A 15,142-nucleotide genomic window follows, 5' to 3' on the forward strand; every position below is an offset into this window, starting at 1 on the left:
GTCCCCGCCCCTCCCTATGGCTCCCCACACTTTTCACCCTGCCTATCACATACGACCTCTAGCCCTGCACCTCCTTACCGCCCCACCCCGTTTGCTTTCTAATAACTGATTTTCACATGAAATCCCCTACTGCCTGTGTTACCCATGCCTTGCTCCTCCCCACCCCCATTGCACCTCCTGTACCACCCCCACCCCATTTGTTTCAAACTGATTGTACCTCACATTGTAATTGTTGTATTGTTTTGCATTTATCCTATGCCTGAAAGCGCGGCGGAATAAGTTGGCGCTATACAAATAAAGATTATTATATTATTATTATACTGCATGGCTAATATTGAAGTAGAAGTGTACATTTTCCTAAAAGACAGTATGCCAAACAATTATGGTTTACTGTATCTTGGTTGAAGTAAAGAGTGCGCTGATACAAAGTGCGACGTGTCTTTCGGGCCGTCCAAGCTCTAAACTTGAAATTTATGTCAGCAACAAGCTGGCATAGACTTCAGTTAGAATTTAGGCAAGTTTCCCTATTGCAAACCCCTACCCACTTTCTCTTATTTTTAAGTGTCAGGGCCAGCGTAAAATAGCAAAAAGTTGCAGTTTTTTTTTGTGTGAAACCTGCTTGCATCAAAATTGGGACTTTTGACATCATAATTCTGGCATAAACAAGTTGGTAAGTTGTTCTCTGGGTATTTTCACTGTTAAAAAAAAACAACTTCCTCCATAAGTCTGTGGCTCCTAAGCTGAGATATATATTTTTGTTTTTCTTGCAGCTACCATGCAGAGAATATGAGATAACAGTTCGTCCATGAGCAAGCAATAGAGCTTTATAAACACACAAACAAACGTAAGTTTATGAGCCGCCATCGCAAAATAGTTCAAGCTGTTGATGGAGAATTAGAATAGGCATCTGTTGTTTTGTATGTCTCATTACATAAATTTGCATTCATTGCATGGAAGTTGTATCATTATTTATGAACATAAGGTTTTGAGAGTTGCCTGACTAACCTACTCTCTCCCAATGTAAACCTCTTTTACCACCTTCATACCTCCCAACTTTTGAACCACATTGCAGCAATTTTTTCTTTTACAGTGGGCCATTAATTTTTATGCTAAGCTTTATTTTTTGTCCCCCCCCCCCTTACAGTAATAGTGACACTAAATGGCCCCCTCACAGTAATAGTTCCCCTTAGTGACCCTTACAGTTCATCTTAGGCTGCTTTCGCTCTGCACTGGGACCTTGCTTTGGAGTTTCCATCACACAGACAGCACAAAATACTGGAAGAAAAAGTCCTGCATGCAGCATTTTTCATCTGGTACAATGTTGGTCAGCTGAATGGATACTGAACACACCCCATTAGAGTCAATGGGGTCCATTTGGTTCCGTTATAAGACACATCTGTTTGGTCTGGGAATTCTCTGTTCTTTCTCCTGATCAGCTGAATGGATACTGAACAGACCCCTTTATAGTCAATGGGGTCCATTTGGTTCCGTCATAAGATGGATCCGTTTGGCCAGGGAATTCTCCTTTCCTGCTCCCAAAACAGAGCAGGAACACAGAACCCCCATCACAGATGTGAAAGCAGCCTTATGGCTTAGTGCTTGGTTATCATAGGGCCTCATAGCTAAACTCAAAAGTGTACATAAACAGTAAATATATAGTAAATATATGTATTCTTTTCTAGCATGGTAGACTGGGATTGAGCAGTTCAGCTCTAGTATGCCTATAAATAATGCAGTCACCATAAAATGGCCAGATACCAGCTCTACACAGTGATAGTGATTGCAGTCCAGTTACCTACAGTGATTACAGATGATGTCTTCGCTGTTTGGAGTTGTCCGTTTTCATTTTTTTTCTGCATCTGTGCCCAGACTGCTATAAGACTTCTTCCTGTCACAACCTTATTCTACAGACTGCTCCCGACCTGCTGCTAACTCCAATGCACCTCTCAGTGCCCCCCACAATACTAATACCCCTTTATAGCTTCACAAAGTATGTCCACACTGTGGTAGTGTCCCCTCCGTGGCCCCACTTAATACTTCACCCCCCCACTGCCACCTGGCTCCTGTTGCAGAAACTCTGTTCATTGGCTGCAGGAACACTCTTCCCTTCTCATATTCTGGAGCAGGACCTTGAAAGCATGCTCTATATACAATGTATAACGTGACTCTTCTTTCCTCTCATCTCCTGCTCTCAGTACAGTATGTCCGCAGCCGATGGGGGAGCCAAGCTATTCTCTGTACAGGGTACGCTCTAACTAAGTGGCGGCCTCTCAAATCCAGGACTGTCCCACCGAATCTAGGATGGTTGGGAGGCCTGGTCTCATGTATTTCTGAGGAAACGGGGGTTAATTTTTAATATCTTGAAAAACAATAAAAGTTTTCACGGCCATGTCCTCGTCTGCAGATGAATTGCTAGAAGGCTGTAACAAACGCTAGCTGGCCATTGTAATTCTAATTGGCGAATAGTCTGTTTGCTTTAGAGTGTGGTTTTGCAGCCATTGCACCCAATAGGAATACACTATCTGTCTAGCAATAAGCACCAATTATAAGACATGGGGCACATTTATTAAGACTGGTGTTTCACACGCCCGTCTTAATAAACACAACGCTGTACTAGCCCCAATATATATAAGTCAGCTAATGTTATCTTGGGTACTGATTCTTTTCTGTCAGAAACTCCTGGAGTCTTTCTCCTCAGGTAGTCATGTGATCTCAATTCTTTACAGCTCAGATTTACTTGGGCTTATGCTTTCTGAAACTAGTCAATTTCCCAGTGTGTGTAATGGTGTTGCATACAACCTACCACAGAAATGGCATACAGTGGGACACAAACACTCCTTTAATAGTTGCTGATGATAATTACACAGCTCCTGTCATACAGTTATAATAGAGAAGAGCACAGCTCATCCTCCTCACTGTACTCTTATGATCTATAGCTTATTTAGGTAAATATACAAGGTAATAATAATTAAACTGTTCCCCCAGCAGGCAGAAATGGTATAGTCTCTAGCTAATACATCATGGGATTAATGTGAAAGTGTAACCAAAACATTTCACCATCAAAATGATGCCTAATAAGTATCAGACATGGTGCTGCACTGCATGAAAGTACCGGCATTGTACTGAGGAGAACTCCAGAGTGTGACAGGCAATCAGGTGAGGGAGGCAGGGATGGAAAATGTGTTTTCACTGGAGAGGCCCTTTAGGGGGTGCACTCCTCTAAACAAATTAGGTGCATCTGTGGTTTCTTGGGCACCTGAATGGAAATTTATGCCAGATATGAAATGGCATAGATTTTTACTATAATTTGTGCCAATTTCTGGCATAAAATATAACAAATTTGACAACAGGATTTTTCAAAAGTGTTAAGAAAACGTAAAGCTTGCAAATTTTGGCAGAAAACATATAGTGAACTTTTTTACAGCACTTTGTAGCATAAATTGCTTGATGAATCTGCCCCATTGACTTTTGCTACTTCTAAAGGGAGCTAAGCTGAACTTTAGCACCCGGGCCCCAGAGCCTTTAGTTACGCCCCTGGGGTTGAGATAATCTGATGGCAGCCTTCCTGTTTACTGTCTATCACTGAGGTCTGGAGCATTCTATATGGTGTATTTATTCTGGACTATCAGTTAGGCCGGCTGCACATGAGTGGACGCGCATTTGCACGCGCTTGAGCGTTGCAGTTTGCAGAATTGACAATGCTTTTTTGGGTGTGTGATGTATTTCACCATACTGTTTGTGCCTGCAAGGCATGTTCATTTGCGCACTGCAAACAAAGACGCACCAATTGAAATGGCTTATTAGTCTTAATGAGCTCCAGATGTTTTTTTTTTTTGCAGCAGAAATGCATTGTTTCACGCTTCCCCTTTTGCGCACCCCTCATTGACTCCTATGGGGACCTTTGGTTCGCAAATACGCAGAAAAATAAAACATGTTGGATTTTTTTTGGCGCGACCAAAATGCGCATGCATAATATGGAAATGTGAGCGAACCCATTGAAATCGATAGACTCAGTTGTTTGCATATTGCGTGGGCAAATATGCCCATGTGAAGCCGGCCTTAGAACTGGACATTCACTGAAGAACATCAAATGAACACAATGTACAGGATTAATGTGTTTAGATATTCTCAATTACACTGGTAATCCTAAGCATGCAGGTCAATCTTAGGAATGCTTTTAAATGTGTCCAGAAACATTGTCTCATGGATAGAAGTTAATTTTGCTGTAAAAGAAGTGACAAAAGCTTTGGCAATAATGCTGACAGCAGTGGTGCCTTAATGGCGCACTCTTGGAAAGGTGAGAGGGCCACCTTACTAATGCGTGGAAATATGTATATATACACACACACACACACACACACACACACCTACAATTTGCATTCGCTGATACCTTCCTACATGTGCTTGGGAAAGGGAGTTGTACCCCAAAATGCGTTGCACAAGATGGTTTTAGCTTACGTTTGTATCTGACCCCTTATGTACTTTATGCTGGTTGCTTATTAAATACTGACAAGTTACTTGGAACTGAGATGTCACCGCGGGTTCCGTAATCCAAATTCCTGGATCTGAGGGTTAAGTCCTACTTTAATAATTTACCACCTTGCTGCCTTCTGGTTTGTTCTCTGAGCGCTGGTTCCTTTTTTTGTTTCCCTTTTCTTTTCATGTGCTGCCAATGTAGGCAGATTACGCAACTGCCATGGGGCTCATGGGTTGGGGGGAAACCCGTGGCTGAATGGCCTGCCCTCTGTCCTACCGCTGACTTTTTATTAGGCTGGAAGCACATGGGCAAGAGAGATATCGGTATGAGAAACTATAATAGAAGAGGTAAAGTCTGACATTGAAAAACATCAAAATACGCATCAAAATCTGCTCCAATGGGGTGGATTTTCACGCGGAAATTACGCAGGTTTTGATGTTTTTCTGCACTATTTGCATTACATGTAAACGTGCCCTTAGGGAACATTCAGACAGCGTTAATACGCTGTGTGATTTCATATGGGGAGTTCTGTGACAACTGCGGAAAAACAGCGCTGTGACGGAACCCCCGAACAGACACCAAAACAGACGCTATTTTGCTGCACATTTTACAAGGTTTCCATTAGTGTCTGTTGTCTTTGCAGTAAAGAAGCTGAATAGCACCATTTGTGAATTCCATCACAGCTCTGTTTTCAGCAACTATCAAACACCGAATGGAATTATGCAACATTAAATAATACTCAGTGAACCAACTCTTATACTACATCTGAGTTTCTGTATCTTAAACTGCCACATTCAAGATTTTCTGCCTGTAATGTAATTTTTTGGGGATGTCCCAATTCTAAATTTTGCTATTGGACCCCCATGACTTTTATGTACATCCCTTGCTATCGGCAATGACCCATTTAGGGACTGATGGATCTCACAAATCAAAAACTATATCAAAAAAATGCACATCACTCAACATAAAAAAAGATCAAAGGCAATCTTTATTACCAACAATATGACGCAGAACAACATTTAAAAAGAAACCTCAAAAAGTCTCTGGCTGATGTACAACTAATAGTTATAATCATAGAGAAAGAATGCAAACAGCACTACTCCATCGTACCAATAAGGTGGGACTGCAACTTAAGTGCCAGCCACAGATAGAGCCTGGGACCCTCGGCTCCACAAATCCTCTGCAAGAAAATAAGTCCGTGGCAGCAAGCTGATGCAGTTTCAATCAGATGATTTTTATTCCTCCACAGCACCCATGCAACGTTTCGATCAGATTACTGATCTTTATCAAGAATAGTCACACCCATAAATACACCCCTTATATAGTAGTATAATTAAAACAGATACAAATCAGCTGTATGTAAAAATCCCATACCTGGGGTACATGTGCATCCATCCTCCATCTGATTGAAACTGCATCAGCTTGCTGCCGCGGATTTATTTTCTTGTAATAATTATAATCAGACACTACAAGCAGATGTCAAAATAAGACACAAGTTCTACAAGGAGCAAACACAGTCCGGTCAAAAATAAGTATGCAAAGATACTTAAAGGAGATGTCCCGAGGCAGCAAGTGGGGTTATACACTTCTGTATGGCCATAATAATGCACTTTGTAATATACATTGTGCATTAATTATGAGCCATACAGAAGTTATAAAAAGTTTTTTACTTACCTGCTCCGTTGCTAGCGTCCTGGTCTCCATGGTGCCGACTAATTTTTGGCCTCCGATGGCCAAATTAGCCGCGCTTGCGCAGTCCGGGTCTTCTGCTGTTCTCTATGGGGCTCCGTGTAGCTCCGTGTAGCTCCGCCCCGTCACGTGCCGATTCCAGCCAATCAGGAGGCTGGAATCGGCAGTGGACCGCACAGAAGAGCTGCGGTCCACGGAGGAAGAGGCCATCTTCAGCGGTGAGTAGAGAAGTCACCGGAGCGCCGGGATTCAGGTAAGCGCTGTGCGGGTGGTTTTTTTAACCCCTGCATCGGGGTTGTCTCGCGCCGAACGGGGGGGGGGTTTAAAAAAAAAAAAACCCGTTTCGGCGCGGGACATCTCCTTTAATACACCCCAAGAAATCCATATACCAAAACGCCAAAGTAGAGGTGCACCTAGAGGCTCGGGGGCCCGGGTACAAAAGTTCAGCTGTCCAACGCTGTACCATGCATCCAAAAACACTGCACAAAGTTGTGGTAAAAATGCAATGATTTCAAGCTGCATTTTCTGAACGCATGTGTGAGTGGCTTTAGGGTGTGTTCCTGTTTTTGTTGTACTTTTGAACCACAATAGAGAAAAACACATTAAAAATAAACTGCATGCAGTATTCAAAGACCACAAATGTTTTTAGGAAACTGCATACACTATTAACCCCTTCCCGCTCCAGGACGTAGCGGGACGTCCTGGGAGCCTGGTACTTCGCGCAACAGGACGTGTACCGGTACGTCCTGGGGATAGCGCGGGATTACATAAGATCCCGCGCTATCCCGCAGCGGGAGCTGGCTGTCAGTCACAGCCGGCGTCCCGCTGCAACAGCGGGGGGGCATCGGAGATGCGCCCCCCGCTGTTAACCCCTTCCCTGCCGCGATCTAAGTAGATCGCGGCAGGGAAAGAGTTCACAGAGGGATCGCGCTCCCTCTGTGTCTCCGGCCGGCTCTCGCGATGTCATCGCGAGAGCCCAGTCTGTCACCATGGCAACAGGACGCCAGACACCGGCGTCCTGTATTGCCTGTGCCTATAATCGCTGTACAAGCGATAAGGCATGGCAGAGCAGTAGCTCTGCCATGCCTTATGACAGCGATCATAGGCATAGTGCTGCAAGTCCCTCAGAGGGACTCAAATAGTGAAAAAAAAAAAGAAATGTGTAAAAAAAAGAAAAATGTAAAAAACCCCCTTTTTTATGCTTTTTCTAATATTAGCATAAAAAAGGGAAAAAAAATTAAAACCCCACATATTGGGTATTGACGCGTCCGTAACGACGTGTACAAAAAGTTGAACATGCTTTTTATTTTGTACGACAAAAAGCGTTAAAAAAAACGCTAAAAACCGAGGCAAAATGCTAATTTTTAGCATTTTGCCTCACAAAAAATGCAATAAAAGTGATCAAAAAGCCGTACATTCCCCAAAATGGTACCAACAAAAACTACAGCTCGTCTCGCAAAAAATAAGCCCTTATAGAGCTCCTTACATAGAAAAATAAAAAAGTTACAGGACTTTGAATGCAGCTATAGAGAAAAAAAAAAGATTTCCCAAAAAAAGGGGGTTTTATTGCAAAAAAGTGTAAAAACCTAAAAAAAAATAACAATTTTGGTCTCGTTGTTACCGTACCGACCCGCAGAAAAAATTTAGTGTCATGTATGCTGCATGATTAACGCTGTAAAAAAAAGAAAAAGTAATCTATGGCAGAATTGATGCGTTTTCTCTCCCGGTTATCATAAAAAAAAATTTTTTTACGATATTGTCTATGTACCCAAAAGTGGCACCGATAAAAACTACAGATCGCCACGCAAAAAACAAGCCCTTATACGGCCGCGTCAACGGAAAAATAAAAAAGTTATGGCTTTTGAAAAATGGAGATGGAAAAATACCAAAAAAATCGCTTGGTCCTCAACGCCAAAATAGGCCATGTCATTAAGGGGTTAAAAACCGCACGTGTTTTTAATGTGTTTTTTAATTGTGTGTAAAGTGTGCAATTATATACAGTAAAAACAGGAATGATCCACAGTAAAATGCGGGCATTGAAAGGCATGCATTTGTGTATTCCGCGAGCAAAACAAAAATGCTCTATTTTGCCATGGAATCCACGCAGATCGTCTCCATTGATGTCAATGGAGGTGTCCAACCCGCAGCCCATACACAATTAATACTGCGTATGGGCGTATGGGCTGCGGGTACCTGCATCGTTGCTAAGCAAGGACGCAGAAAATACAAATAAAGAGGAAAAAAACTGTGATCCTCCGCATTCAATCGCAGTACAGTTCATGGAGGTACACAGGGTCACTGACTGGGCTCATAGCCAGAATCTACTGTGGGCCTTCCCCATGCGAAATCCGACCTGCTTGTGTGAGCCCATTCTACGTGTGCTGCATTCTAAGGTCTGCTGTTTCTTAAGTGTATAACTTAAGATTAGTGGAATTGCTGAGTGCATCTCTCCCCGTTTTATTTGCATTTTATATCAAGTCACCTTTCATTTAAAGGGGTTGTCCCGCGCCGAAACGGGTTTTTTTTTTCTTCAATAGCCCCCCGTTTGGCGCGAGACAAACCCGATGCAGGGGTTTAAAAAAAAAAAAACGGATAGTACTTACCCGAATCCCCGCGCTCCGGTGACTTCTTACTTACCTTGCGAAGATGGCCGCCGGGATCTTCACCCTCGGTGGACCGCAGGTCTTCTGTGCGGTCCATTGCCGATTCCAGCCTCCTGATTGGCTGGAATCGGCACACGTGATGGGGCGGAGCTACGAGGAGCATCTCTCTGGCACGAGCGGCCCCATTCAGAAGGGAGAAGACCGGACTGCGCAAGCGCGTCTAATCGGGCGATTAGACGCTGAAAATTAGACGGCACCATGGAGACGAGGACGCTAGCAACGGAGCAGGTAAGGGAATAACTTCTGTATGGCTCATAATTAATGCACAATGTACATTACAAAGTGCATTAATATGGCCATACAGAAGTGTATACCCCAACTTTGTTTCGCGGGAGAACCCCTTTAATGTCATAATCTGTGTGCAATGGTATGTTCCACTCTTCCATTGCTCCATTCAATATGAATTTGACTGATCTGCCTCCCCTCTACTGGACTGCTGTGCAATCTTTCATTTAATGTTATAATCCGTGTGCAATGATATGTTCCACGGCTTCATATAAACTGAATTCACTCTATTTGTTGACACATGTAATTTTCCCTATCACCTCCACCAATAGCATATTTCCTCTCCTCTGTCTCATGTTCGTTTTTCTGGGCACATTTTGTTTATTTAAAGAGGACAATAAACCTCCATCATCCCCCCCCCTCCCTATCTTGTTCATTAGCCATGCAAAGATGGGGCCAGCTGGTTGACTAGTGAACTGTAACTAGTCACTCTTAACTGTAGTCTTGCAGCCAGAACTTTAAAGCTAGTGATAACCTCATTGCCACACATGAGGTTGGCATGCATGGGTGTCTAATATTAAGTGTTGGGAACAAGTGTCTTATGCAGTTATACAGCACAGTTTGACAGAGCAGGAGACAGGTAAAATCACCCACAGTCTGGAGAAAAATACTTTCCTCTCCATACTAACCTCCACCGCTATTCTCCTTTCAAGCCTTAACAGTTTCTTCCTACGCCCAGCCCCAGCACACTCCATCACATCAGCCCCACCCTCCTCTCCTCACCCATGCACAGCTCCCATGCACTTTTCACCTTCCTTAGACGCCTCCAACCCCCCATACTGCCAAGAAACACCTCAGCCACCCACACAAATCCCCTAACCACATGCTTACCCTTGCTACCCCTAGCCACAGAGGACCTTCCAGGTCATTCCCTCGCTCACCTTCCAGTCATTCGAAGTCCACACCCTATGACTCTTTCGCTCACTGTCCTTGCGTGTCACAGTTATTTACCGGCCCCCATGTCCCACCCACCTGTTCCTAGACCACTTCGCTGCCTGGCTCCCCCACTTCCTATCCTGTGACATCCCAACACTCATCTTTGGCAATTTCAACATCCCTACTAACAACCCCAGCTCCTCATCTGCCTCCCGGCTTTCAACGCTTACCTCCTCCCTGGCCTATCACAAATCTCAGACTGCCCCACTTACAGAGATGACAACACTCTCGATTTAATCTTCCCCTGTCTCTGCTCTGCCTCTCACTTTATTAACTCCCCCCTTCCACTCTCAGATAACAACCTCTTCTCTTTCTCCAGCAGGCACCCTAGCATGTCCTGTGACCCTCCTATCTATCGCACCTCTAAGAACCTCCAGTCCAACTGCACCCAACAGTTCACTGAGACCATCCAGTCCTCCCTGTCGCCTATCTCTCTCCTCCCCTGCCCTAACCTGGCAGCCGAACACTACCACACCACGCTCAGACATGCCCTGGATGAAGCGGCACCTCCCGTGACCTGAACCATCAATCGCAGACCGCAGCAACCTTCGCTCACTTCGCAAACGTGCTTCATCCAGCTGCCTGCAGACTTACTCCACTACACATTCATGCTTAAAACTTATAACCTAGCCCTTTACCATTCCAAACAAGTTTATTTCACCTACCTTGTCTCCTCACTACCCCACAACCCCAAACAACTCTTCAACACCTTCCACTCCCTACTCAGTCCCAAAGAACAGGCCCTAGTAACAGATCTCATTGTGGAGAATTAGCCTCCTATTTCAAAGAAAAAAAATGAACAACATCCAAAAAGTAATCTCTAAAAATTGCATGGCTAACCTCTATCCCAGTCTCCTCGGAACTACGTCCAGCACCCACTCACTTTCTATGTTACAGACGTGACTTATACTAAAACTATAAATTTTTATTATCAGATAATTAAAACACAATTGTTGGGCACAACACTTACAACATAAATGGACCAGGTATGCTAAATCACTTCTCAATATTTGTTAGGAGTGGTGGTGTTCAATGGTAGTGACCTGGAGTATGTTATGACACTCGATACGTATTTAATTTAAAATAACAAACACTCCACCAAAACAGGGTTCAAAAGACCAAAAGATAAGAAAGGTGGGGGAGTTTCAGAATATTAAAGTTTTAGCTCTTTAAATCATATTCCATATGAGCCTGTCAAAGTCTTTTGAAATAACTAATCCCCACTCAAACACCGCGTTGGATCGTGTTTAGTGATCACCTTTTTCGTGACTAACACCGGACGTATGGGATTCAATGCACATCCAATGCTTTTATCCCATAGGTCCTAAATGGAAAAAGGGTCCCAGACGAGATGTTTATAGCACAATGGCCAGACGCCGGTATTTTAAGTTATAGATCACCTAAAGTCCACGATTTCAGGTTCCGGTCAATTTGAACCCAAGGTGTGTTATAATGGGAGTGTATTTTCTCCAGGTGCTGAGTAAAAAGCAATAGATCACCTTGAGAAAATAAATACGGCTGTACTTTCCCCTCTATAGGCTGGGAAGATAATAACCAGCTACAAGGTAATAGTGCAGTAGTGGTATCTGCTTTCAGATGATTTGATGCTAAAATAAGTACTTGAACTCTACGCGTTTCACCACTCAATCTTTGTGGATCATCAGGAGATATAGTACTCAAACTTTAGATGACGAGGCTATTATTTCTAGAGTATCATGGAGGATAGATTAACTGGAATAAACGGCAAGCTCTTAGCCTTAATTTCAGTACGGGTAGGTAAGAAAATGCTTAGTAACCTATCTTCAGATACATGAGCCCTAACTGAAAGTGCAATTAATTCCTGCTTTCTGATAGATCGTGGCGGGCTACTGCTCAAACTGAGGGACTGCGACACAATAGTCCTATCGTCTGAGATGCATAACAGACCGATGCTAACCCTATAGGTAAAAGAAATTACAGGGAAGAGACATAGATATATGTCTTACAACTCCCACCTAGTTGTCTAATAAGTAGGCTAGTACTTAAGAAAGTACGATGAACATTAGGAATACAAGAAGGTATGTATTCCAGCCCACGATATTAGCTTTTAGGCACAGAGGTTAGTTCAGAGCGCCCCCAAATGAGAGGTAGAACCCTAGTATAAAGAAAAAAAGAGCTCCAGCAGGAGCATAATAGAGAGCGTAACCCGTCGCCTTGATGGTAACCCGTCGCCTAGCCTAACAGAAACATTAGTCCAGTGATACAACAACATTTAATTCTAGTGATACAACCGGATGGTAATCACTCTGCGGTGCTGCTGCCGGATGCACACATTGACGGCAGTGTGTGCATCCAGCATCTTCCTCCCCTCCTCCCTTGGTTCCATGAGAGGAGAGGGGAGAAGGCGCTGCTATGGGCACACATATTCCGCCCACAGCAGCGCTGAGAAGAGGAAATGTGGTGCTCTGGAGACCAGGAGGAGGGTAAGTATATTGGTTTCAGGAGGGGTTCTATTAGTACTGGCACTACTGTGGGAGTCACTGTTACTACTGGGGCGGTATAGGAGACACTATTACTACTGAGGACACTCTGGGGGACACTATTACTACTGGGGCTACTGTGGGGGTCACTTATTACTGGAGCCAATATTGGGGACACTATTACTACTCAGGCCACTCTGCACATGGCAGTGTACCTCAATCTGACTTAGAGTATGTTTACACATGGCAGAAATGCGGCAAATTCTGTGCTTTCATACTATCTGTGCTACCCCTCACCTTCTCTGTACCAAATACTAGTAGTAGTCTGCTACCTGCATGATGAGAGGATGCAGCTATCTGCCCTCCTTAGTCAGTAAGTATATGGCCATTTTCTGTGATTGTCATTTTATATACCAATCTTTTATGTGGTACACTATCAAACACCATGCAGTCTAGAAGCTCCCTCCTCATAGAAACTGATCAGATTGGTTTGACAGGAGCGACGCCTTATAAATCAGTGCCGATACTGTGTAACACAGATATTTTCCTTAAGAAACTCTGGAATAGTATCTCTTGGAAGCCCTTCAAATATTTTACCCACAATAGAAGTAAGACTTATTGGTCGGTAGTTTACGGGTTCACATTTTGACCCATTTTTGAATATTAGCATCACATTTGCTATGCGCTGATCCAGTAGAAAAGACATCGTCACTTGGGAGAGATAGGGTTCGATCCCTCCTTTATCACTGATTTGTCATGACTCTACTAATCCGAGTGCTCTCGCCACTGTGAATACTTGTCATAGCAGAGCCTAGATGGATCGCTCTAGTGGGATTGCAAGTGTGGAGTCATTAGAATACAGGCGGACTTGTACCCAGCTTTCCCAGACTGCTGCATGCATGCAGAATGAAAGCTCAAATCAACCCCTGATCTGGTCTAATGAACCCAGCACTCTACAATACTCACACACATTCGCTGCCACCACCAGCTTTTGTTTCCCAGGTAAGCTTGAACCCAAACAATTATTAAAACAATCTTCGCAGTTATGGTTCATTTTAAAATGGACAAGGGTTGACTAATAAATTGCAGATTTATAAAAAAAAAGACTAGCAGTGCTAAATATTTATATACCCAAAAATATACAGAAAAAGATGTAACAGTGGTTATGAAGTTTACAGGTATACACCACAGACAATACTTAAAATAAAACAAAGAAGAAATAAAGATACCAAATTTGGGATTTTCGGACCAAGGTTCTGATTTTGTGGAGTCATGGAAAACAAATGGGAAACTCCCTACGCCTTGGCGCACCTATGAAGGTCTAACACCTGGTATATCTGACCCCCCAGTTTTTAAAGTTTTCCCAGAACACACCTCCCCTGTCCCCTCTGGGGTCATTCAGAGAAGGGTAGGGTGAATGCGTACGGACCTGTGAAAAACTATAATTACCCATTTCAGCCATATCTCCACAGGAGATCCTCTAATCAGGAATGTATGTCCAGCATATTTTTGGTCATAATTTTATCAACATCTTCAGCATTTAAAACGTCACACGTAAATTAGAATGAGGTCTGCAGATTTGCCATTTGGAGGTGTCCTGGGGCTCATACTTCAATGACTTTGGATGCGTTTTATTCAGCTGGCCCACCCGATTCTGAAAATATAATTCATTTCGGGCTAAGACCTTCACATGAGAAATAATCATTATTAAAAGAATTTTCCCAAATTTGAACGCTGGAGCAATTTGGGTTACTCATGCTAAACTACACAGATAAGGGGAGCCAGGATGGCCAGAAGAATGGGCTTATTCACTCTTGTCCATGGGAATGTAAAACAATTGCCTTTCCAAATGTGAATATTCAAAAGGCAGGGGGGACTGAGAAACTTATAACTGCATTCTAACTTCTCAAGGCCTGAATGGGATATTACAGTGGTAGAAAAATGGATGACACATGCAGCCAAAATTGCGGACACCCCACCAGTCTCTATATCATACCATCCACCCCCACATCTGTGCCAAAGAGTGCTTGCTTAGTGAGCAGCAGACTCCTATCAAGGTTGTCAATGGATCTCAGTGTTGCAAGCTGTGCATACAGATCCTGGATCTGGGCTTCCAAATGCGCAACACAGTCACATCTCATACAGCAGTATGCACCCTTGAACGGCTGTTCAAAGGCATTGTCAATCATGGAGCACCTTATAAATGGCGATGGTATAGATAGATTAGATAAAAGTAATATATGCAAGTGAAAATGAAAAAGGATAGGAACTATAGATGAGCGAGCATACTTGCTAAGGACAATTGCTCGATCAAGCATTGTCCTTAGCGAGTATCTCCCCGCTCGGGAGAAAAGGTTCGGCTGCCAGCGCAGGTGACAGGTGAGTTGCGGCAGTCAGCAGCGGGGGGGGGGGGGGGGGGGGAGGGGGAGAGAGAGATCTCCCCTCCGTTCCTCCCCGCTCTCCCCCGCAGCTCCCTGCCCGCCGCCGGCAGCCGAATCTTTGCTCCCGAGAGGGCAGGTACTCGCTAAGGGCTCGATTGAGCAATTGCCCTTAGCAAGTATGCTCGCTCATCACTAATAGGCACTAAATAAATACAAGTGACTCTTTTTAAAGTCTCTGAATCTTAGGTCAGT

General features: G+C 43.7%; 1 protein-coding gene across 1 annotated transcript in view; it reads left to right on the forward strand.

Annotated features, from left to right (window-relative positions):
- The first annotated feature begins 767 nt into the window (after positions 1 to 767).
- TMPRSS9 (transmembrane serine protease 9) overlaps positions 768 to 15,142 on the forward strand; it is a 174,302-nt gene continuing 159,927 nt past the window's right edge. The window contains exon 1 of the mRNA XM_066574235.1: positions 768 to 844. The gene's annotated coding sequence lies outside the window, so the exon portion shown is untranslated. The remainder of the gene's footprint in view (positions 845 to 15,142) is intronic.

The sequence above is a fragment of the Eleutherodactylus coqui genome, chromosome 7 (assembly GCF_035609145.1).
Source record: "Eleutherodactylus coqui strain aEleCoq1 chromosome 7, aEleCoq1.hap1, whole genome shotgun sequence".
Lineage (NCBI taxonomy): Eukaryota > Metazoa > Chordata > Amphibia > Anura > Eleutherodactylidae > Eleutherodactylus > Eleutherodactylus coqui.